The following is a 24,006-nucleotide window of genomic DNA, read 5'->3' as shown; positions in this document are numbered from 1 at the left end:
TACCGTCAGAAGACACAGCACTTATGGGGCCAATTACACAGCCCAGCTACACACCGTTCTTCTTCACTGTGGCTTCCTGTCCACCAGCAGGAACTTGATTTATATTTGTTCTCCCTTCACCACAGCCCAGGAATTTTTGTGACTGACTCTCAGTCTCACCAGAATCTGTAGCTCTCACTCGGCCCCAACATCCCACACCATCATTTGCTCCCTGAAGTGTACTCTAGAAATTTAGGTAAACTGGATATTTTACCATTGTTCACCATCTCTTATGAAACCAAAAGAAGAGCAGCTTTCTTATGGAACGACGCAGAACTTGTAAAGATAAAACACCAGTCTGCACGAGAAAGGGAAGAAGAGAATGATGGAAATACTTTCTGGAAAACTATATTTACATGATGTTTTGTTTGTTCCAGGTAAATAAATTGAAATCTTCTAAATATTCAAACAAAACCTAAACCACTAAATTCAATAATACAGGAATATAACTTTTTAAAAAAATTTCTTTGGCTGCACAGCATGTGGGACCTTAGCTCCCCAACTAGGGATTGAACCCACGCCTGCTGCACTGGAAGTGCAGAGTCTGAACCACTGGACCACCAGGGAAGTCCCAGGAATAAATCTTTTAAAGGAGAAGTTATAAATCCCTTGGTTATATGAACTGGAGACTTTTAGTAAGAAGTCATGTATTTAAAATGACTTGCAGCTTGAAAGAAAGGAAGGAAGGAAGGAAGGAAGAAAAAGGGATTTCCTTGGTGGTGCAGTGCATATAATATCAAAACTCAGTAAATTAATTTAAAAAATTTAAGAAAGAAAAACAAGCTGAAATCCACTGACTAATTATTCAGGCTGTTATATCTTGCTATTTCCAGATACATTCCTTTATCAACTTTTGGTAAAATGTTATGCTATGTCAGGACAAATGAATTACAAACTTTTCTCTTTTTCCAAAATTTGAGAAATTCCCCTACACTTCTACCTTCATATTTTATAAAAAGGGAAAAGTACTGACAACCCTGATACTTACATTCAATTGCATCATCTGGCCACATGCCTTCTACATCAATCAAATATCTACAAAACAACAAAATTCAAGTCATTTGTAAATAAAAAGAAAAGAAAATCAAGTTTTTGCAAAAATGGTCCAATTTCGCTTTACAAATATAGATATAAAAATCCTAAGAAAATATCAGCACATCTAATTAATAATTATTAAACAATGATATATACCATGACTACAAAAAGGCTTTATTCCAAGGATGCAAGGATAATGCAACTTTAGAAAATCTATTAATATAATTATTTACATTAATACAACAATTTAATTAATAAATGAAAGAGAATAAAATACAGGACCAAACTGGCAGATGTTAAAAAGTTATCTGATAACATACAACAGTCAGTTTCAGTCAAAATGCTTTGTACACTCAAAACAGGAGACTTAATATGACAGAGTATTCATCACGAACCAACAAATAACAAAAGACAAATTAGGATCAAGATTAACATCATATCTAAAAAACCCTATCTAACCAACCATAGGAGCCAGAAGCTTAGGAATCACCGACACTGACAGCTATTTCTCCCTCACCCTCACCGTCAACCCACCACCAGTGCTAACAGTGATACTGCCTACATACCTCTAGCATCTGTCCACATATTTCCACCAAAATGACCACCACACCCTGGTCCAAGCCACCATTATGCCCAATTTTTACAAAAGTCTCCTAACTTGTTTCCTCACTTCCACTCTTTCTCCCCGCAGTGTATTCTCCACTCGGTAGCAAAACGATAGGTTGAAAGTGCAATTGGGTATGTTCCACACACTCACCTTCCACAAGAAAGTTCAATGGTTTTCTATTCCTCTTAAAGTCTGAAACCTTAAACATAAGCCTGCACGATCGAGCTCCTACCCACACTTGCAGCTCCATCATCATGACATGCTCCCCCAACAGCCCCACCATCCCGGCCAGTTCCTCCCACACAGCATATGCTTTCCTCTTATAGGGTCTTGTGCTATTCCTTACGCTCAGAAATCTCTCCCCAACGTCCCTATCTGGTTAATACCGACTCATCCTTCAGATATCAGCTGAAACATCCCTGAATAAACCTTCTCTAAACTCCATGATGAGATCAAATGCTCCCTAAAATATGCTCTCATGGTACCATGTCCCTCTCCTTGGCACTTGTCAGAGTTGTAATTCGACATGCAGAGTATGATTCTTGACTATCTATTCCCTCTCTGCACTGTTAGAATTCACAAAGGGCAGGTCAAGTCTCTTCACTCACAAAATTTCACAAGTCGTTTTGCTGGCACCCAGCACAGTGCTTAACATAACAGATGCTCAATAAGTATTTCCTGCATGAACAACCATAAATTGGTACAGTGTAGCAACATCCACAAAAGGCATAAGGGCATAAACTCTTTGATGCAGAAGTCCAATTCTGAGTGAAGTTAACTGAGACAAAGCATACATATTCAAAGATGTTCACACAGGAATGTTCACTACTTTGACGTTTTATAATATCAAAAACTTCTGACTTTTATATGTTCATCAATAAGCAAACCAACAATGCAGCCTTAAAAAATAATCAAATGAGACCTAATGAAACTTAAAAGCTTTTGCACAGCAGAGGAAACTATGAACAAGACCACAAGACAACCCTCAGAATGGGGGAAAATATTTGCAAATGAATCAAAAAGGATTAATCTCCCAAATATATAAATAGGTCATGTATCTCAGTATTAAAAAAACAAACAACCCAATCAAAAAATGGGCAGAAGACCTAACTAGACATTTCTCCAAAGAAGACATACAGATGGCCAAGAGGCACATGAAAAGCTGCTCAACATCACTCATTATTAAAGTAATGCAAATCAAAACTACAATGAGGTATCACCTCACACCGGTTAGAATGGGCATCATCAGAAAATCTACAAACAACAAATGTTGGAGAGGGTATGAGGAAAGGGAACCCTCTTGCACTGCTGGTGGGAATGTAAACTGATACAGCCACTATGGAGAACAGTATGGAGGTTACTTAAAAACTAAAAATAGAATTACCATATGATCCAGCAATCCCACTACTGGGCATATACCCAGAGAAAACCATAATTCAAAAAGACATATGCAGCCCAATGTTCATTGCAGCACTATTCACAATAGCTAGGACATGGAAGCAACCTAAATGCCCATCGACAGATGAAAGGACAAAGAAGATGTGGTACATATACACAATGGAATATTACTCAGCTATAAAAAAGAACGAAATTGGGGCTTCCCTGGTGGTGCAGTGGTTGAGAATCCGCCTGCCGATGCAGGGGACACGGGTTCATGCCCCAGTCTGGGAGGATCCCTGATGCACAGAGCAGCTGGGCCTGTGAGCCATGGCCGCTGAGTCTGTGCGTCCGGAGCCTGTGCTCCGCAACGGGACAGGCCACAACAGTAAGAGGCCCGCGTACCACAAAAAAAAGAGAATGAAATTGGGTCATTTGTAGAGACATGGATGGACCTAGAGACTGTCATACAGAGTGAAGTAAGTCAGAAAGAGAAAAAAAATATTGTATATTAATGCATATATGTGGAATCTAGAAAAATGGTACAGGTGAACCGGTTTGCAAGGCAGAAAAGAGACTCAGATGTAGAGAACAAACGTATGGCCACCAAGGGGGGAAAGTGGGGCAGGGCGGAGGTCGGTGGTGGTGAGATGAAATGGGAGATTGGGATTGACATATATACACCAATATGTATAAAATAGATAACTAATAAGAACCTGCTGTATAAAAAATAAATGTTTTAAAAATTCAAAAATAAATAAATAAAATTAATTAATTATTTATTTTTTAAAAAAGAATGAGGTTGGAAGACTGTCAAAACAGCACACAACAGATCACACACTCAAGCCCCGGAAGATGGGGAATTGCCTTAATTCCCCCACTTCGGATCACATCTCCATGCCTCACAAGTCTCAGTCTGACTGGGCTAGCTTTGGCAAGGGGACGGAGCTGGATCAGGAGCCACTGCTGCCATATCTGGATCAAGTTCCAGTTTTGGTCTATCATCCAACACCTAGCCAGACATGCCCAGCCACTCAGCTGAGAGGAACAAATTAGGATAGCTCAAAGAATAGGCCTCAAACAGCATCAGCCTGAAGGAGTTTATGACCCTGGAAGAAATGGATCAGAAGAAAGGATCCGGGGGACTTCCCTGGTGGTGCAGTGGGTAAAGACTCCACACTCCCAAGCAGGGGGCCTGGGTTCATTCCCTGGTCAGGGAACTAGATCCCACACGCATGCCGCAACTAAGAGTTTGCATGCCACAACTAAGGAGCCCACCGGCTGCAAGTAAGACACGGTGCAAACCAATAAATTAATTAATTAAATAAAAGAAATATTTTTTAAAAAGATCTGGGAGTGTGGGATCTGTATGATGGACTTTGTTTATGCAAATCCAATTTGATTACTGCTGTGTATGCAGATCACCTGGGCTGTACAGGTGACTGGCTGATGAGAGCCTTCACGTGCCCCTCCTGCATGGAGACAGTTGATGCAGCACTGCTTCTGTCCTACGAGACTAACTGAGCCAGTGTCTCTCACCTGACTTCAAGTGAACCATCATTTGTGGTGGTTTTGATCTTTTGTCATTGAGCGCAAGGAGCCACGGATTGGGAATTAAGATCATGCATGAAAGTTTCCTAAAAATTCCTGAACGGCTGCAGATGTTGGGGAAAAGTATGTGATCTTTTAGAAATTTAGGGGGAAAAGTAGGATGCTATTTTTATGTAAAGCCTTCACCCAGTGTTTAAAAATATAATTGTGTTTAGATCTTGTTATTTCTCCAATACATAGGAATTGTGTAAGTGTTACAGCAGCTACATATGTTTCACTCGTGTGTGGAAGATTAGGATAAAGATAGTGGTTGTTTTTCCTAAGTGAGATAATTTTCTTCTTCCCCCTACCCAAATTCTTTTCTGAAGTTACTGGCATTTGGGTCAAGGTTTTATTTAAAGCTACATTTTACAACACTGGCACAAAAAAACTAGTTTTAAGCTTGTTTGCATAGTTCTTTTTTTTTAGAATAAACATAGAGCATTTATTTTTTACTTTATAGGAACTCCACAAGTTAAGGTCCCATTGTTCTTTGGCTATGATTGTTGTTACTATTGAGGTTGCTGTTTTCTGTCTTTGCTGGTTCTTTCTAATCTACCATTTGCCATTATTGGCATATTATCATCTCAGGGTCACAAGATGGCTGCTGTAAAGCCAAGAATCATATTCTCACAAAACAAGGAGTGAGCAGAAAAAGAGCCCAAATGCTCATTTACCTAATGCATATTATTTTTCTTTTTTCAGAGAAAAATATCATTCTCATAAGCACAATAACAGCCTTCTCCTAATTACTCATTTGCCAAAACAGATTGATATGACCATTCATAAGACAATTCATGGCAAAGAGGGATAGAATAATGATTTTCTCAGCCTAACAAGGATTTATCCACTAAAGCTGAATGCTTCACTCCTCAAAAAATCATAAAGTTCTATGAGCAAGGAAGAACTACTAAGGGACTGTTAAGTAAACCATTCAGAACTGTTTGTCCAAGACCATATGATTCTTTTTTTCCATTGGAAATGGAATTCATTGCCTTAGGTCTTCTTAAATAGTGTTCTCTTACTGTTGGGGCTGGCTCTGTGCTTGAAAACCAGTTCATTTATAACCTGTTACAAGTGCGATATCTACTGGCAGTTAAGGAAGGCAGAATTCAAAGTGATCTCCTACCTTGTAAGCAAACCGAGATTCATTGTCCCTCTTCTCATGAAAAAAGTGAGTTACTGTGTCCAGAAACTAACTCTAGTAAATGGGGGTTTAACATTACCCATTCTTATCTGTTTCATCTAATCATTTTGGTTGTTAATTTGGTGATAATTAAAAGTCAAGGTAAATTTTCAACATTAAGAATTCTGATTTATTGAGCTTGAATTATGCCACCATGCTTATGTAAAAATGAAAGAGGCACCATGGTTAAACTGAGAAAAGTTTCTCAGTTGTAACAATTTTGACTTATTCTTTCCTGTGACCTCCTTCCCTGTTGTCTTGAACCACAGCAAAAGGATACTGCATGTCTTCTTATTGTAGTGCTGAGCTTACTGAAGTCATATAAAACACATCTCAGTCTCTGTTTCTTGGAAGGAAAGTCTTGCTAGTTGACTGACAATTCTAAGCAGGGAGAATGAAGATAAATGTGTTTCATGTTTTGCACACAAATGCAGAATTTGTATAATCACGACTTCACAGTTGTGATCTCAAAAAAGAAGGAATTTCTCCTTTATATTTTTCTTGCAATTAACGTAAGAACACTCTGAATCTCTAAGCTTCTGAAGTGTTAGAAGTAGAGATGGTCTAGGAAAGATGGAGTTGTAATGTTTTACCCATTTAGCATGTGTGTATTTTTCCTTATGTACTCGAAGGTGACATATTTGTTCAGCTCAGTGATACTACAGTAGCTAAAAAAATCACTCATTACTACAAGGAGAAGCAATCTCAACCTAACAAATCAGAAGTGTTTCTTATTATTTTATATTGAGTTGAATATTTAACTCAACACTTTTCTACATACAAAACACAAGTCTCTTGAAGGGTTCTTCATAAGTTCATTATACAAGAATTTAGTATGTCATAAGCACTTAAACATTTGACATTTAATTGTAGTAGTATGCATGTTGGTTAATTTTCTTATGACCCCATGATGAGTTTGAGAAAAACTCAAAGAATTAGAATATCTGGTTCTATTAAATTCTTACATGTATCTTGCTGAAATTTTTGTTCATTAATTTATATCCAAATACATAAAGCAAATTTGGAGGGAAAAATAATAATAAATAAATAATGACATCTCCAAATATTTTCCTAGGAAGCTGTCCACCATATATTAAATTATACACCAAAATGTCTGAATACTATACCATTGAATCACATGTACAGTCAGTTCTGTATATCCAACGGTTCCATATCCTGCAGATATGGAAGGCCAATTATACTACACCATTTTACATACGGTAAAATGAGCATCTGAGGATTTTGGCATCCATGGGGAGTCCTAAAACCAATCCCGCTGCAGATAACAAGGGAGCATCGTATATGCTTACATCTGCATTTTTATGTCTGAAAACATATGTGCTAAATTATGACTGGTGGCAACCTCTGAGTAGGAGGCAAAATTGCCTTCCACTTCATACATTTCTCTGACTGCAGTTTTTGCATTCAGCTTACATTAGCTTGCATTACTATTGTAAACAGAACAATTTACACATGGTCTGCCTCTTGGGGTTGGCAACTCACCTGCAGATGAGGTAGCCAGTCCTGTTTAAACCATGGGTACCGTGGACACCCATAAGTCTGTCTATAAAACAGGTGTCCCTGATCACCTACCACATTCCCTCACCGCTTCATCATGTTGTGTTATTTTCCAATGAATTTAGCACCACTTGACACTCCATATATTTACTTATTTATTTATCTTTCTCCCCCACTAGAACGTAAAGTATGTAAGGGCAAGAACTTTGTTCTTTTCCTACTTCCTAGAACAGTGCCTTCAACTTAGAAGGTGTTATACAAATATTTGCTGAAAATGAATGTATGAATTCTTTGCCCTTTCACACTACACTCTAGTCACACCAGAGGCTGCCCCTCCAGAGCACAAGTTCAAGCCCTGTGCCTTCTGTACCTGTTCCCAATACCTGGGTTGTCCTTTCCTCATTCAGGCAAAATCGTCTTCCCCCAAGCCCAGCTCAAATGATGTCTCCTCGGTCAGGCCTTCCTCGATTTTTCCTCTATTTTCCTGCTGCACTTGATCCTTTTATTATAATTAACCCACTTTATAGTCACTACGTTTACCTTCCTAGATAACTGTAAGTTGCTACTGAACACTGACTTCTAGTCACCTCTGTATCCCCGTGCCGTAACAACAAACCTATAAGCCTCTCGGTGTTTACTAAAACAATTTATTTTCTGAGTCTCTGCCAAACTAGGGAGTGGATAGTATAGTCTCCTCCTCTTTAACAGTGAGCCTGGCATCTGTGGGAGGGGCTTAGAGCAGAGAAAACCACCAACGGATCATAACTAAGGTCCTGAGACTGCAATGGCAGAGAGCATGGTGAAGTTAGCCCACTGCATGCAGAACACACACACATGAGTCAGCATATGCAATGGACAACACTTGGTATAACATGTGCACAATCAAGGTTTACAAATGTGTTCTCATGCACTCGTAAGGATCTTCTAGCCCACGCGGAACAGACAGAACACACACAAACGAGCCTGGAGGAAGTGAGAGGGCCAGCAGCTGCACCCTAACATCTTAAGGGGTAACATTTCTGTGACTACAGTTTACACAAATCAGATAATTTGCCTCCTTTCTTGACACCTTGCTTATCATGGGCAAGGACAAGCCTCTCAAGTTTTAAAGCTAAAGTACAGGGAAGATCTGTGTATAGTTCTTAAGATGTTTAAGAGCTAGTACCTGCATTAAGCATCCAGGTTATAGACTGAAAATTTATCTTGAAATTCCAGTCTCTCCTTCTCTCTCTCACCTCCTATCCCCTATCTTCCCACCTCCATCTCTATTCCTTCTCCCCTACTCCCTGTTTTATGTATATATGTGCATCATTTTATATATACACGGAATATTTACTCTCTGTCAGGTTTATTTAATAAAGTGCACACTCCTCAGCCTAAATTTAGAAAGAGGACAAGATGAATACCTTCTCCTGTGGGTCACTGGTGTTCCAAAGATGAATGATTCCTCAGTCTTAAAACACAGCAAATACCATGTTCCTTCTGACAGTTAGATGCTAGAAAAAGGCAGGCGGATCCTTACAATTCAGACGGTATTAAGACCCACTATCAACAGAGTAGATCTTAAAGCAGAAACAAGACAACACCAGCCTTCTAAGCTCTTCCTGTCTGAAGATACGTACAAGAGGTGGCAGTGTTCTCCCTCACTTGCACCCAAAGGGTAAAAGCAGCAAAAATATCTTAAACACATGATAACAAAGCCACTCTTCTGGTCCACTCTCTTTTGTTTTGCTTCTAGGGATGTGTCCCACGCTGAACCTTTGCTTTTTCTTTTCTCTTTTATATACGCTAAGAACCTGAGAGGCTTAACCTTTTCTTCCACATCTCAACCAATAAATAGGACAAAAGAACATTTTTACCTTTTTATGTATTTTCCATTCAAATTTTTTAAAAAGAGGTAAGTAAGCTACTTCAGTTCATACTTCTCACACAAATCACCTTCCAAACTAAACTAAGTTGTTTGTGACCATAAGCAGGAAAAACACCATACCCTATCAGCACCTTCAGACATTTCCACCTTAATGTTACCAAACACAACAGGCCTAATGTCAGAACTATTAAAAATGTTAAAAATCCCCAACGCCACTCAAAATGCATACCAAAGTTCAGGTAAAGGAAAAAAAAACCAGAAACAACTCACCATTATCTTTATTTTCTTTCACAAACCCATTAGCAGCACATGGGAATTTAAAAATAGTGTCATCATCTGGCACCTGATGCCCAATTGTACAAATTCTTAAATAACGAATAGTTTCTGGTAAGTCCTATAAGGCAAAACCATGAAAATATGTATTACTTCATTTGTCAGGAAAGAATAAAAATTTAATTAGTGAAGGCAGAATATAAACCAAGAGAGTACATTAAACTTAGTATGTCAGTCATTCTGATGAGAGCCATTTTTTCCAAAGCTGCTTTAACCAGTAAGTATCACTTGATTTTCATTGAAACTGCAGAAAAATCACAGTTACTAGGCATGCAAAAGGAAAAGCAAATCTATATGAATGAATGCACATGTAACTCAAAAGGATATAAACAGTTTCACCTACATTTATGTTCTATCTTTTATTTCAAGGGCCACAAAGCGGCTGTGATTTAAGTAGAATAGTAGAATAGAGTCTGAAGAACTTGGATTCAAATTAGGAAATAGAGCAAATTTCAGGCATTGTTGAGAACTGGTATTCTCGGGGTGGGAGAAAGTAGACTATCAATAGAAGACAGAAAAGGATAAGTAAAAATTCTGTAGTTCTGAATTTAAATGGAAAGTAGCAGTACGAACCTATGACATATTTTATATTGAAAACAAACATACATATCTCCCAGCTCTGACCACTGAAAAAGTCTAAAAACAACTGATGTCATATCAAAAGGACTCAGGAGTCACTGAGAAGCTCCAACTAGCCAAAAACAGGGCCTCATTTAGAATAATAACTGTAACGGAGTCCACGGTGATATGAATAAATAAATTTTTAAAAATTGGTCACCACTGGAGGATATTTGTGAATCAACTCATTATTTTGAAAACTGTTAAATAAAAGAAGAGAGCTTCCCTGGTGGTGCAGTGGTTGAGAGTCCGCCTGCCGATGCAGGGGACACGAGTTCGTGCCCCGGTCCGGGAAGATCCCACATGCCATGGAGCGGCTAGGCTCGGGAGCCATGGCCACTGAGCCTGCGCATCTGGAGCCTGTGCTCTGCAATGGGAGAGGCCACAGCAGTGAGAGGCCAACGTACCGAAAAAAAAAAAAAAAAAAAAAGAATCATGTACCAAATTGTTCATTGCAGCTCTATTTACCATAGCCAGGACATGGAAGCAACCTAAGTGTCCATCAAGAGATGAATGGATAAATATGTGGCACATATATACAATGGAATATTACTCAGCCATAAAAAGAAATGAAACTGAGTTATTTGTAATGAGGTGGATGGACCTGGAGTCTGTCATACAAAGTGAAGTAAGCCAGAAGGAGAAAAACATTGTTTTTCTTAGATTCCATATATGCTAATACATATATGGAATCTAAGAAAAAAAATGTCATGAAGAGACTAGTGGTAGGAGGGGAATAAAACACAGACCCAATAGAGCATGGACTTCAGGATATGGGGAGGTGGAAGGGTAAGCTGTGACAAAGTGAGAGAGTGCCATGGACATATATACACTATCAAATGTAAATTAGATCGCTAGTGGGAAGCTGCCCCATAGCACAGGGAGATCACCTCTGTGCTTTGTGACCACCTAGAGGGCTGGGATACGGAGGGTGGGAAAGAGGGTGATGCAAGAGGGAAGAGATATGGGATCATATGTATATGTATAACTGATTCACTTTATTATAAAGCAGAAACTAACACACCATTGTAAAGCAATTAGAGTCCAATAAAGATGTTAAAAAAAGAACATATGCAACTCGTAGAGACAGTTTACAAGCAAAATAAAACCTATCAGAAAAATGAGGCTTTACAAAAAAAATCCTATCACAACAGTATCATGCCAAAAGCTAAGCATATATCATATTAAAAGTTCAATATTTTCAATTTTAGAATTGACCTCCAAGCCACAAATCCTCACTAAGAGATTCCGCAAAAGCACTTGCACCCAGGTCACCCATGAGCGTGTCTTAGTTCAGAGTGATGCACCTCAAATCAGCCATACAGTCAAGATCACATCTCCTGGAAGGAAAACTCTCAGCCCAGGTGTCTGCATGCCTTGTGGTGGTCTGATACTTCACAGATTTCACGGGATGAAATTAAGATGCTTGAATAAGGAAACAGGGTGTGCCTACTGAGTATGGCTTATTACATCAGAGATTCACACACACACACACACATATCAAGCATATATGGCAGGGGAATCAAGCTGAGAAATTAAAAAGTCATTCTGGTTTACGAGTCCAGTGACCCAGATTCTAGTCCGTCACTGATTAGATTCCAGCCACTGGATGACCTGTTTCTGAACAGTTATGTAAAGTTGGACAACTCAATGACAGTCTATGAATTATTTTCCTTAGCTTCTAAGTCAGGGAATGGGTCCTAAATTCTATGATTGATGAGGCTCTAAATGTCATCATTCTGTCCTCCAATGGTCTCCAAACAGCTGACTGGGTAGGGTAACCCATAAGAAAACTTTTTAATATGCATCTTATTTATTAACAAATTATATACACAAAGTTCTATAAATATAATGTATGTATATTATAAACCACACAGATATTTTTAAAATGATACAAAGGAAAATAAGTTCTAATATTTTCTTTTCCTAAATCTAAGACATTATTTTATTATTATTATTATTAAATATTTATTTATTTATTTATTTGGCTGTGTCGGATCTTTAGTTGCGGCATGCCAGATCTTTTATTTGTGGCATTCGGGCTCTTAGTTATGGCATGCATGTAGGATCCAGTTCCTTGAGCAGGGATCAAACACGGGCCCCCTGCACTGGGAGCGCAGAGCCTTAACTGTTGGACCACCAGGGAAGTCCAAGGCATTATTTTAAAAACTGTATTACAAAACGGATCTCACATGCTACCTAGGGTATGCACACAGACTTTAGAGGCCTGGACTATGCACAGCCAGTTTGATGTGCCTTGGGAAAAATAATGGTTTCACATTTCACCACAAGTCTTGTCTTAAAGACATTCAATTCTTTATATTCATAAAATAAATTTTGGTAATAGAGAACACTGACTTTAAATGAAAAAATCTTATCACACTCTTGAGAAAATAAAGGACTCAAAGTGCCTTTGACACTCTAAAACGAAAATTATGAGTGTCATTTTTCTATTAACAGTAACTTCTAAAAGCTCCAAGCAAAAATAACAGCAATCACTTACAAATTAGTGATTGCTAATAACAGCAATCAATGACTGTAATTAATTACTGTAATAAATCAAAAACTATTTATACAAATTAGTTCATTTCAACCTCATAATGAGGCACAGAGGTTAAGTGACTGGTTCATGGTCACTAGCTATGAAATGGGAGAAAGGGAATTGGAACCTAGGCCATTTGGCTTTGGCACCTGTGTTCTTGACTGTTTTCAATCCCAGAGGTCACTGGACTTGCCCTCTATAGGATCAAAGAATTTTTTCAATTTTTAAAATCTAAATTTAAACATTTCCAGCTTTGTGGGCTATACAGTATCTGTTGCAACTATGCAACCCCACTGGCGTAGGGTGAAGGTAGCCATAGCTACCATGTAAACAATGGGTGCAACTATGTTCCAAAAACACTTTCTAAACAATGGATGCGACTACGTTCCAAAAACACTTTCTCTACCAGGCGATGGGCTGGATCTGGCCCACCAGCCATAGTTTGCCCATCCCTGATCTGCACCACCAAACTATTAAAAAGGCTTCGTGTCAAATTATTAAATAACTTTAGCCCTAAATACAGTCATTATAACCACTGTTAAGTTGTTAAGGCATTATTTTAAAAACTATATTTACAAATTGCTGATGTAGAGATTTTTATTAGCTTATAAACTACAGCAGCTGGTAAACACTTGATTCATTTAAGTCTTGAAGACTAAAATGGCATAATTTTTTGACAGTATCACAATCAACGTTTTCAGTAAATAAAAATACATAAAAATATTATTATGTATTATATATTAAATCTCTTATTTCTAAAATTAAGTGGACTATCTTTACTAAATGGTAGAATCCCAAAGTGAAAACTGGTCATATTCTTTCAACACAACGAAAGCTGCACTCACATGTGTCAAAAGACAAAAATAAACTGCCATCTGTATCAATATATTAATGTGCTTCAATCACGTATGTTTTCATGAAAGTTCAAACATAAAAAAATCACCTTTAAGATCTTGGCCATGTGATCTGCTCCCTGCCATGTCACATTACACCCCATGAAGTTTACTGTCTTCAGATAGAGTTCTTTACACCTTGCCAAATAACTAAAAGGGAAACACACACACACACACACACACACACACACACACACACACACACACACAATATACATTTGTCAATCTTGACTCATTTGCTTTACTTGAGTCAATTGGAGGTTTATAGCCACATTCTTAAAATCATTAACTACAGTCTTCCCAAACAGGTAACTGATGAACAGATGCATTCTAAAACTTGTCAGTAACAAAGTGTTATTCCAGTTAACAGCAGCAGTTTAATTGTATTTAGATACTAAAACTGAATACACTGAATACTGCAAACTGTATTCCCAACCACTCACTAAAATACTACATACCTTTTGAGACATAGGAAAAAAAAGAAAAACCTAAAAATCTTAAAGACTCTTCCTATTTTCATTTCCAATGACACTTCCCAATCTTGATGATCAATCAGCGATTTAAATGTCAATTATAAACCCAGTATTTTATTAGCTGCTATGCAGTATACTAGAGCCATAGAAGAGAGAGGACCTCAAACCCTCTGCTCCCTCAAATTGAAAGGCAGGCTTCCTGACCCCTCCAGACCACTACGCGACACAGGGAACACACACTAATGTTTCAGGACTGCAACTAACAGTCACCTGCTTTGTGATTACTTCCATGACACACCCCCACTAACACCACTGAGTTTGCTGCTCTTATGCGACGTGACATATATTTCCTATTTTAACACATACCACAGTGCGTTATAATCATGATTGCAGATACATGTTCTAACAATTTAAAGATCACGATGACTTTTTTGCTCTTTACATCTGGCTATTTCCCTTCCCATAATATTTCTTGAAGAGAAACATTAAAATACAGACAAACAGGGCTTCCCGGGTGGCGCAGTGGTTGAGAATCCGCCTGCCGATGCAGGGGACACAGGTTCGTGTCCCGGTCCGGGAAGATCCCACATGCCGCGGAGCGGCTGGGCCCGTGAGCCATGGTCACTAAGCCTGCGCGTCCGGAGTCTGTGCTCCGCAACGGGAGAGGCCACGACAGTGAGAGGCTCGTGTACCGAAAAACAAAACAAAACAAACAAACAAAAAATACAGACAAACACAAGAAACAGAAAATATACAAAATGTGTGGTTTGTGGCTTAACAAGAAACTTAAGTAAAATCAGTTCTGACAGTAGCCAGCATGACAAACTTCCACGGTACAAAGGAGAATGGATCAAGATTTGAGCAGGCACAGGAGACACTCCAGGCATGAACAACACCAAGAAAAGGTACACAGGAAGTAACGTGGTGTGTAGGAAATCACGAGACCAGTCTGATGAGAAGAGACTTAAACAAGACTGAAACTCAATTTCTAAACCTCCATCTCGGAGATGGCTTAAAGATGGTGGAAGAGTAAGACGCGGCGATCTCCTTCCTCCTCACAGAGACAACAGAAATACATCTACACGTGGAACTTCTCCTATAGAACACACACCGAACACTGGCAGAAAACCTCAGACCTCCCAAAAGGCAAGAAACTCCCCACCTACCTGGGTAGGGCAAAAGAAAAAAGAATAAACAGAGACAAAGAATAGGGACGGGACCTACACCAGTGGGAGGGAGCCGTAAAGGAGGAAAGATTCCCACACATAGAAGCCCCTTTGCGGGCGGAGACTGCGGGTGGCGGAGGGGGAAGCTCCGGAGCCGCGGAGGAGAGCGCAGCCACAGGGTGCGGAGGGCAAAGCGGGGAGATTCCCGCAGCAGATCGGTGCTGACGGGCACTCACCAGCCCAAGAGGCTTGTCTGCTCCCCCGCCGGAGCGGGCAGGGGCTGGGAGCTGAGGCTCGGGCTTCAGTCGGATCCCAGGGAAAGGTCTGGAGTTGGCAGAGTGAAAACAGCCTGAAGGGGTTAGTGCGCCACGGCTCGCCGGGAGGGAGTCCGGTTGAAGTGTGGAGCTTCCGAAGAGGCAAGAGACCTTTTCTTCCCTCTTTGCTTCCTGGGCGCAAGGAGAGGGGATTAAGCGCCCCGCTTAAAGGAGCCCCAGAAAAGGGCGCGGAGCTGCCGAAGAAACAAGAGACTTTTTCTTGCCTCTTTGCTTCCTCGGGCGCGAGGAGAGGGGATTAAGAGCACCGTGTAAAGGAGCTCCAGAAACGGGCGCCCGCCGCGGCTGTCAGCACGGACAGTAGAGACGGGTGTGGGACGCTAAGGTTGCTGCTCCCGCCAACAAGAGGCCTGTGTGTGAGCACAGGTCACTCTCCACACCGCCCCTCCTGGGAGCCCGTGCAGCCCGCCACTTCCGGGGTCGCGGAATCCAGGGACAGCTTCCCCGGGAGAACGCACGGCGGGCCTCGGGCCGGTGCAGCGTCACGCCGGCCTCTGACGTCACAGGCTCGCCCCGCATCTGTGCCCCTCCCTCCCCCCTGCCTGAGTGAGCCGGAGCCCCCCAATCAGCTGCTCCTTTAACCCCGTCCTGTCTGAGCAAAGGGCAGATGCCCTCGGACGACCTACACGCAGAGGCGGGGCCAAGTCCAAAGCTGAACCCCAGGAGCTGTGTGAACAAAGAGGAGAGGGGGAGGTCTCTCCCAGCAGCCTCAGAAGCAGCGGATTAAAGCTCCACAATCAACTTGAAGTGCCCTGCATCTGTGGAAAACCTGAATAGACAACGAATCATCCCAAGTTGAGGAGGTGGACTTTGGGAGCAAGATATACTATTATTTTACCCTTTTTTCTTTCTGTGAGTGTGTATGGGTGTGCTGCTGTGTGAGATTTTGTCTGTATAGCTTTGCTTTCACCATTTGTCCTAGGGTTAGACTGACCCGTTTTTCTGGGTTTTTTTAATAGAAATTTTTCTTCTTAATAATTATTTTTTATTTTAATAACTATACTTTATCCTACTTTATTTTGTCTTCTCCCTTTCTTTCTTCCTTCCATCCCTCCTTCCCTTTCTTCCTTCCTTCCTCCCTTCCTCTCTTCCTTCCTCTCTTCCTTCCTCCCTTTCTTGCTCTCCTCCTTCCTTCCTTCCTTTCTTGCTTTCTTCCTTCATTATTACCTTACTTCCTTCCTCCCTTCCTTTCTTCCTTCCTCCCTTCCCTCCCTCCCTCCCTCCTTCCTTCCTTCCTTCTTTCCTTTCTATTTTTTCTCCCTTTTATTTTGAGCCGTGTGGATTAAAGGCTCTTGGCACCCCAGCCAGGCACCAGGGCTGTGTCTCTGAGGTGGGAGAACCAACTTCAGGACACTGGTCCACAAGAGACCTCCCAGCTCCACGCAATGTCAAACGGCGAAAATCTCCCAGAGACCTCCATCTCAACACCAATACCCAGCTTCACTCAAGGACCAGCAATGAACACTGCTGGGCACCCTATCCCCAACAAAGAGCAAGACAGGTCTACAGCCCCATCCCTTAGTAGAGAGGCTGCCTAAAATCATAATAAGGCTACCAACATCCCCAAACACACCACCAGACGTGGACCTGCCCACCAAAAAGACAAGATCCAGCCTCATTCACCAGAACAGAGCCACTAGTCCCCCCAACCAGGAAACCTACTCAACCCACTGAACCAACCTTAGCCACTGGGGACAGCCACCAAAAACAACGGGAACTATGAACCTGCAGTCTGCAAAAAGGAGACCCCAAACACAGTAAGATAAGCAAAATGAGAAGACAGAAAAACACACAGCAGATGAAGGAGCAAGATAAAAACCCACCAGTCCTAACAAATGCAGAGGAAATAGGCAGTCTACCTGAAAAAGAATTCAGAATAATGATAGTAAAAATGATTCAAAATCGTGGAAATAGAATAGACAAATTTCAAGAAACAGTTAACAAGGACCTAGATGAAATAAAGAGGAAGCAAGCAATGATGAGCAACACAATAAATGGAATGAAAAATACTCTAGATGGGATCAATAGCAGAATAACTGAGGCAGAAGGACGGATAAGTGACCGGGAAGATAAAAGAGTGGCAATAACTACTGCACGGCAGAGTAAAGAAAAAAGAATGAAAAGAACTGAGGAGAGTCTCAGAGACCTCTGGGACAACATTAAACGCACCAACATTCGAATTATAGGGGTCCCAGAAGAAGAAGAGAGAAAGAAAGGGACTGAGAAAATATTTGAAGAGATTAGAGTTGAAAACTTCCCTAATATAGGAAAGGAAATAGTCAATCAAGTCCAGGAAGCACAGAGAGTCCCATACAGGATAAACCCAAGGATAAACACACCAAGACACAAAATAATCAAACTGTCAAAAATTAAATACAAAGAAAACATATTAAAAGCAGCAAGGGAAAAACAACAAATAACACACAAGGGAATCCCCATAAGGTTAACGTCTGATCTTTCAGCAGAAACCCTACAAACCAGAAGGGAGTGGCAGGACATATTTAAAGTGATGAAGGAGAAAAACCTACAAGCAAGATTACTCTACCCAGCAAGGATCTCATTCAGATTTGATGGAGAAATTAAAACCTTTACAGACAAGCAAAAGCTGAGAGAGTTCAGCACCACCAAACCAGCTCTACAACAAATGCTAAAGGAAATTCTCTAGGCAAGAAACACAAGAGAAGGGAAAGACCTACAAGAACAACCCGAAACAATTAAGTAAATGGTAATAGGAACATACATATCGATAACTACCTTAAATGTAAATGGATTAAATGCTCCCACCAAAAGACACAGACTGGATGAATGGATACAAAAACAAGACCCATATATATGCTGTCTACAAGAGACCCACTTTAAACCTAGGGACACATACAGACTGAAAGTAAGGGGATGGAAAAAGATATTCCATGCAAATGGAAATCAGAAGAAAGCTGGAGTAGCAATTCTCATATCAGACAAAATAGACTTCAAAATAAAAACTATTACAAGAGACAAAGAAGGACACTACATAATGATCAAGGGATCGATCCATGAAGAAGATATAACAATTGTAAATATTTATGCACCCAACATAGGAGCACCTCAATACATAAGGCAAATACTAACAACCTTAAAAGGGGAAATCGACACTAACACAATCATAGTAGGGGACTTTAACACCCCACTGTCACCAATGGACAGATCATCCAAAATGAAAATAAATAAGGAAACACAAGCTTTAAATGATACATTACACAAGATGGACCTAATTGATATTTATAGGACATTCCATCCAAAAACAACAGAATACACATTTTTCTCAAGTGCTCATGGAACATTCTCCAGGATCAATCATATATTGGGTCACAAATCTAGCCATGGCAAATTTAAGAAAATTGAAATCATATCAAATATCTTTTCTGACCACAATGTTATGAGACTAGATATCAATTAAGGGAAAAGATCTGTAAAAAATACAAAGACATGGAGGCTAAACAATACACTACTTAATAGTGAAGTGATCACTGAAGAAATCAAAGAGGAAATCAAAAAATACTTAGAAACAAATGACAATGGAGACACGATGACCCAAAACCTATGGGATACAGCAAAAGCAGTTCTAAGAGGGAAGTTTATAGCAATACAATCATACCTTAAGAAAAGGGAAACATCTCGTATAAACAACCTAAGTTTGCATTAAAAGAATTAGAGAAAGAAGAACAAAAAAACCCCAAATTTAGCAGAAGGAAAGAAATCATAAAGATCAGATCAGAAATAAATGAAAAAGAAATGAAGGAAACATTAGCAAAGATCAATAAAAGTAAAAGCTGGTTCTTTGAGAGGAAAAATAAAATTGATAAACCATTAGCCAGACTCATCAAGAATAAAAGGGAGAAGACTCAAATCAATAAAATTAGAAATGGAAAAGGAGATGTAACAACTGACACTGCAGAAATACAAATGATTATTAGAGATTACTACAAGCAACTGTATGCCAATAAAATGAACAACCTGAAAGAAATGGACAAATTCTTAGAAATGCACAAGCTGCCGAGACTGAACCAGGAAGAAATAGAAAATATGAACAGACCAATCACAAGAACTGAAATTGAAATTGTAATTAAAAATCTTCCAACAAACAAAAGCCCAGGTCCAGATGGCTTCACAGGCGAATTCTATCAAACATTTAGAGAAGAGCTAACACCTATCCTTCTCACACTCTTCCAAAAGATAGCAGAGGAAGGAACACTCCCAAACTCATTCTATGAGGCCACCATCACCCTGATACCAAAACCAGACAAACACGTCACAAAGAAAGAAAACTGCAGGCCAATATCACTGATGAACATAGATCCAAAAATCCTCAACAAAATATTAGCAAACAGAATCCAACAGCACATTAAAAGGATCATACACCATGATCAAGTGGGGTTTATTCCAGGAATGCAAGGATTCTTCAATATACGCAAATCAATCAACGTGATACACCATATCAACAAACTGAAGGAGAAAAACCATATGATCATCTCAATAGATGCAGAGAAAGCTTTTGACAAAATTCAACACTCATTTATGATAAAAACCCTGCAGAAAGTAGGCATACAGGGAACTTGCCTCAACATAATAAAGGCCATATATGACAAACCCACAGTCAGCATCGTTCTCAATGGTGAAAAACTGAAACCATTTCCACTAAGATCAGGAACAAGACAAGGTTGCCCACTCTCACCACTCTTATTCAACCTAGTTTTGGAAGTTCTAGCCACAGCAATCAGAGAAGAAAAAGAAATAAAAGGAATCCAAATAGGAAAAGAAGAAGTAAAGCTGTCACTGTTTGCAGATGACATGATACTATACATAGAGAATCCTAAGGATACTACCAGAAAACTACTAGAGCTAATCAATGAATTTGGTAAAGTTGCAGGATACAAAATTAATGCACAGAAATCTCTGGCATTCTTATACACTAAGGATGAAAAATCTGAGAGTGAAATTAAGAAAACACTCCCATTTACCATCACAACAAAAAGAATAAAATATCTAGGAATAAACCTACCTAAGGAGACAAAAGACTTGTATGCAGAAAACTATAAGACACTGATGAAAGAAATTAAAGATGATACAAATAGGTGGAGAGATATACCATGTTCTTGGATTGGAAGAATGAACATTGTGAAAATGACTATACTACCCAACGCAATCTACAGATTCAATGCAATCCGTATCAAATTACCACTGGCATTCTTTACAGAACTAGAACAAAAAATTTCACAATTTGTATGGAAACACAAAAGACTCCGAATAGGCAAAGCAATCTTGAGAACGAAAAATGGAGCTGGAGGAATCAGGATCCCTGACTTCAGACTAGACTACAAGGCTACAGTAATGAAGACAGTATGGTACTGGCACAAAAACAGAAATATAGATCAATGGAACAGGACAGAAAGCCCAGAGATAAACCCACACACATATGGTCACCTTATCTTTGATAAAGGAGGGAAGGATATACAGTGGAGAAAAGATGGCCTCTTCAATAAGTGGTGCTGGGAAAACTGGACAGCTACCTGTAAAAGTATGAAATTAGAACACTCCCTAACACCACACACAAAAATAAACTCAAAATGCGTTAAAGACCTAAATGTAAGGCCAGACACTATCAAACTCTTAGAGGAAAACATAGGCGGAACACTCTATGACATAAATCACAGCAAGATCCTCTTTGACCCATCTCCTAGAGAAATGGAAATAAAAACAAAAATAAACAAATGGCACCTAATGAAACTTAAAACCTTTTGCACAGCAAAAGATACCATAAACAAGACCAAAAGACAACCCTCAGAATGGGAGAAAATATTTGCAAATGAAGCAACGGACAAAGGATTAATATCCAAAATTTATAAGCAACTCAGGCAGCTCAATAACAAAAAAACAAACAATCCAATCCAAAAATGGGCAGAAGAACTAAATAGACATTTCTAAAAGAAGATATACAGATTGACAACAAACATGAAAGAATGCTCAACATCATTAATCATTAGAGAAATGCAAATCAAAACTACAATGAAATATCACCTCACACCGGTCAGATTGGCCATCATCAAAAACTCTAGAAACCTTAAATGCTGGAGAGGGTGTGGAGAAAAGGGAACACTCTTGCACTGCTGGTGGGAATGTAAAATGATACAGCCACTATGGAGAACAGTATGGAGGTTCCTTAAAAAACTACAAATAGAACTACCATATGACCCCACAATCCCACTACTAGGCATATACCCTGAGAAAACCATAATTCAAAAAGAGTCATGTACCAAAATGTTCATTGCAGCTCTATTTACGATAGCCAGGACATGGAAGCAACCTAAGCTTCCATCAACAGATGAATGGATAAAGAAGATGTGACACATATATACAATGGAAGATTACTCAGCCATAAAAAGAAATGAAACTGATGAGGTGGATAGACCTGGAGTCTGTCATACAGAGTGAAGTAAGTCAGAAGGAGAAAAACAAATACCGTATGCTAACACATATATGTGGAATCTAAGAAAAAAAATGTCATGGAGAGATTAGTGGTAGGACGGGAATAAAACATAGACCTACTAGAGCATGGACTTGAGGATAGGGGAGGGGGAAGGGTAAGCTGTGACGATGTGAGAGAGTGGCAGGGACATATACACACTGCCAAATGTAAATTAGATAGCTGGTGGGAAGCTGCCGCATAGCACAAGGAGATTACCTCTGTGTTTTGTGACCACCTAGAGGGGTGGGATAGGGAGGGTGGGAGGGAGGGTGATGCAAGAGGGAAGAGATATGGGAACATATGTATATGTATAACTGATTCACTTTGTTGCAAAGGAAAAACTAGCACACTATTGTAAAACAGTTATACTCCAATATAGATGTTTAAAAAAAAAAAAAAAACCTCCATCTCCAAGTGGACCATTCGAAGGACACATGTGCACCAAAGTGGCCGATTTATTCAATCCCTTTAATGGGGAGAACAAGTTTAAAATTGTATTGCTATAGTTTGCCCCAAAAGCAACTATCAAATGTTGGCAGGACACAATGAAGGCTTACCTTTGTTAACATAGTTAAGTCTCTCTCTCTCACAACTAGCCCATTTAGCTCCATGTTCCTTAGCGCACCGACGCACTTACTCAGCATTTAAGAGCTTTACACAACTAGAAGGTCACATCTTTATTTCTTATCACAGGAACATGACTTCTGTAAACTTTATTTCTGTCACAACCTAAACCAAAATTATTGTAAAATGAGTGATTTAAACCATATATTTTATCATCATTAAAAAGCATCTAAATTAAAAAGAAGCATCTGCTCTGTGCTAAGGATTGGAAACGACTCCTGTCCTTAAAGCCTTCATTAAGGAGGGAGATGTATAAACTCAAAATTTCAATCACATGAGATAAAGAAACATAACCTTTATGTACAGAGGTTCCTATGGAGGCAAAAAGTTATATCTAAGTGACGGCTTCATGATAACCCCGAAGTACAATGTAGAAAGATGAGACCATGCAGAGTTGGAGTACAAAGTGCATTAACTGCTCAGGGAGCATCTGTACAAAGACACTCAAGGCTGACACCTGCTGGGCACAGTAAATACTGCAGGTGGCGAAGACTTAAAGGCCAGGGGTCCAACTGTGAGAACAGACAGAAAGGAAAATAGAGATGCTGGCCTAAGCAAGCCTGGGAGAGAGCATGGACTGTGTCTCACAGGTGATGAGGACTGGGGCTACCACTGGCTGAGTAAGGGTGCCTCCGCTGATTAGAAAAAGGCACCCCGCTGCTGAAGGACTGATTAGATAAAGGGAGTGATCACAAAAAGCTCCCCTTCCTCAGGGCAAAGAGCCCTATGAGGCTTGGCCGAACACAGTTCAGACTACACGCCTCTGTGCAGAGCACACGCTGGATGGCTAGTATGCACTAACTCTGTGTGGGCAAGCCATTAGCAGCATTATTTTAGGCATATCTTTTTATCTTAGGATTTTACTTAACTCGAGTAGGCAGATGAACTTAGAGGAACTGAGCCCAGGGGCCGCAAAACCACCCAGGAGTTTCTGCCATAGTCTGGGCAAAATGTAATATGGATGAAGAAACAAATTTAGGAGGAGGCCAAATTTTACAAGATAGACCCACTGGATATGCAAGACAAAAAGAAAGTTCAGTGAAGGAACTCTGAAGAGAATGGGCTCTACAATAAATATTTCTTACATTCAGTGTAAAATATTAGGCAAAATTAAGTACAGTGGCCTTTAAGGTCCCTTCCAGCTCTAATTTCTTTTGATTTCTAACTTATTACCCTGGTTAGTCCCATCAGAGGTACAGAACAGTTCTTACACCTGAATGGGATGCAAAGAATAATCTGACTCCTCTTCACCAGGGGATGAATTGAACTGTCCTGGAAGAAGAGATAACAGGTGGTGTGAA

At 39.8% G+C, this 24,006-nt stretch overlaps 2 pseudogenes; both read left to right on the top strand.

Moving 5' to 3' along the window:
* LOC131755465 (RNA/RNP complex-1-interacting phosphatase-like) overlaps positions 1 to 24,006 on the top strand; it is a 313,564-nt pseudogene that overhangs the window by 95,643 nt on the left and 193,915 nt on the right.
* LOC131755495 (RING finger protein 11-like) lies at positions 3,914 to 4,582 on the top strand (annotated as a pseudogene).

Source organism: Kogia breviceps, chromosome 4, assembly GCF_026419965.1.
Source record: "Kogia breviceps isolate mKogBre1 chromosome 4, mKogBre1 haplotype 1, whole genome shotgun sequence".
Classification (NCBI taxonomy): domain Eukaryota; kingdom Metazoa; phylum Chordata; class Mammalia; order Artiodactyla; family Physeteridae; genus Kogia; species Kogia breviceps.
This window is presented reverse-complemented; position numbering and strand designations above follow the sequence as displayed.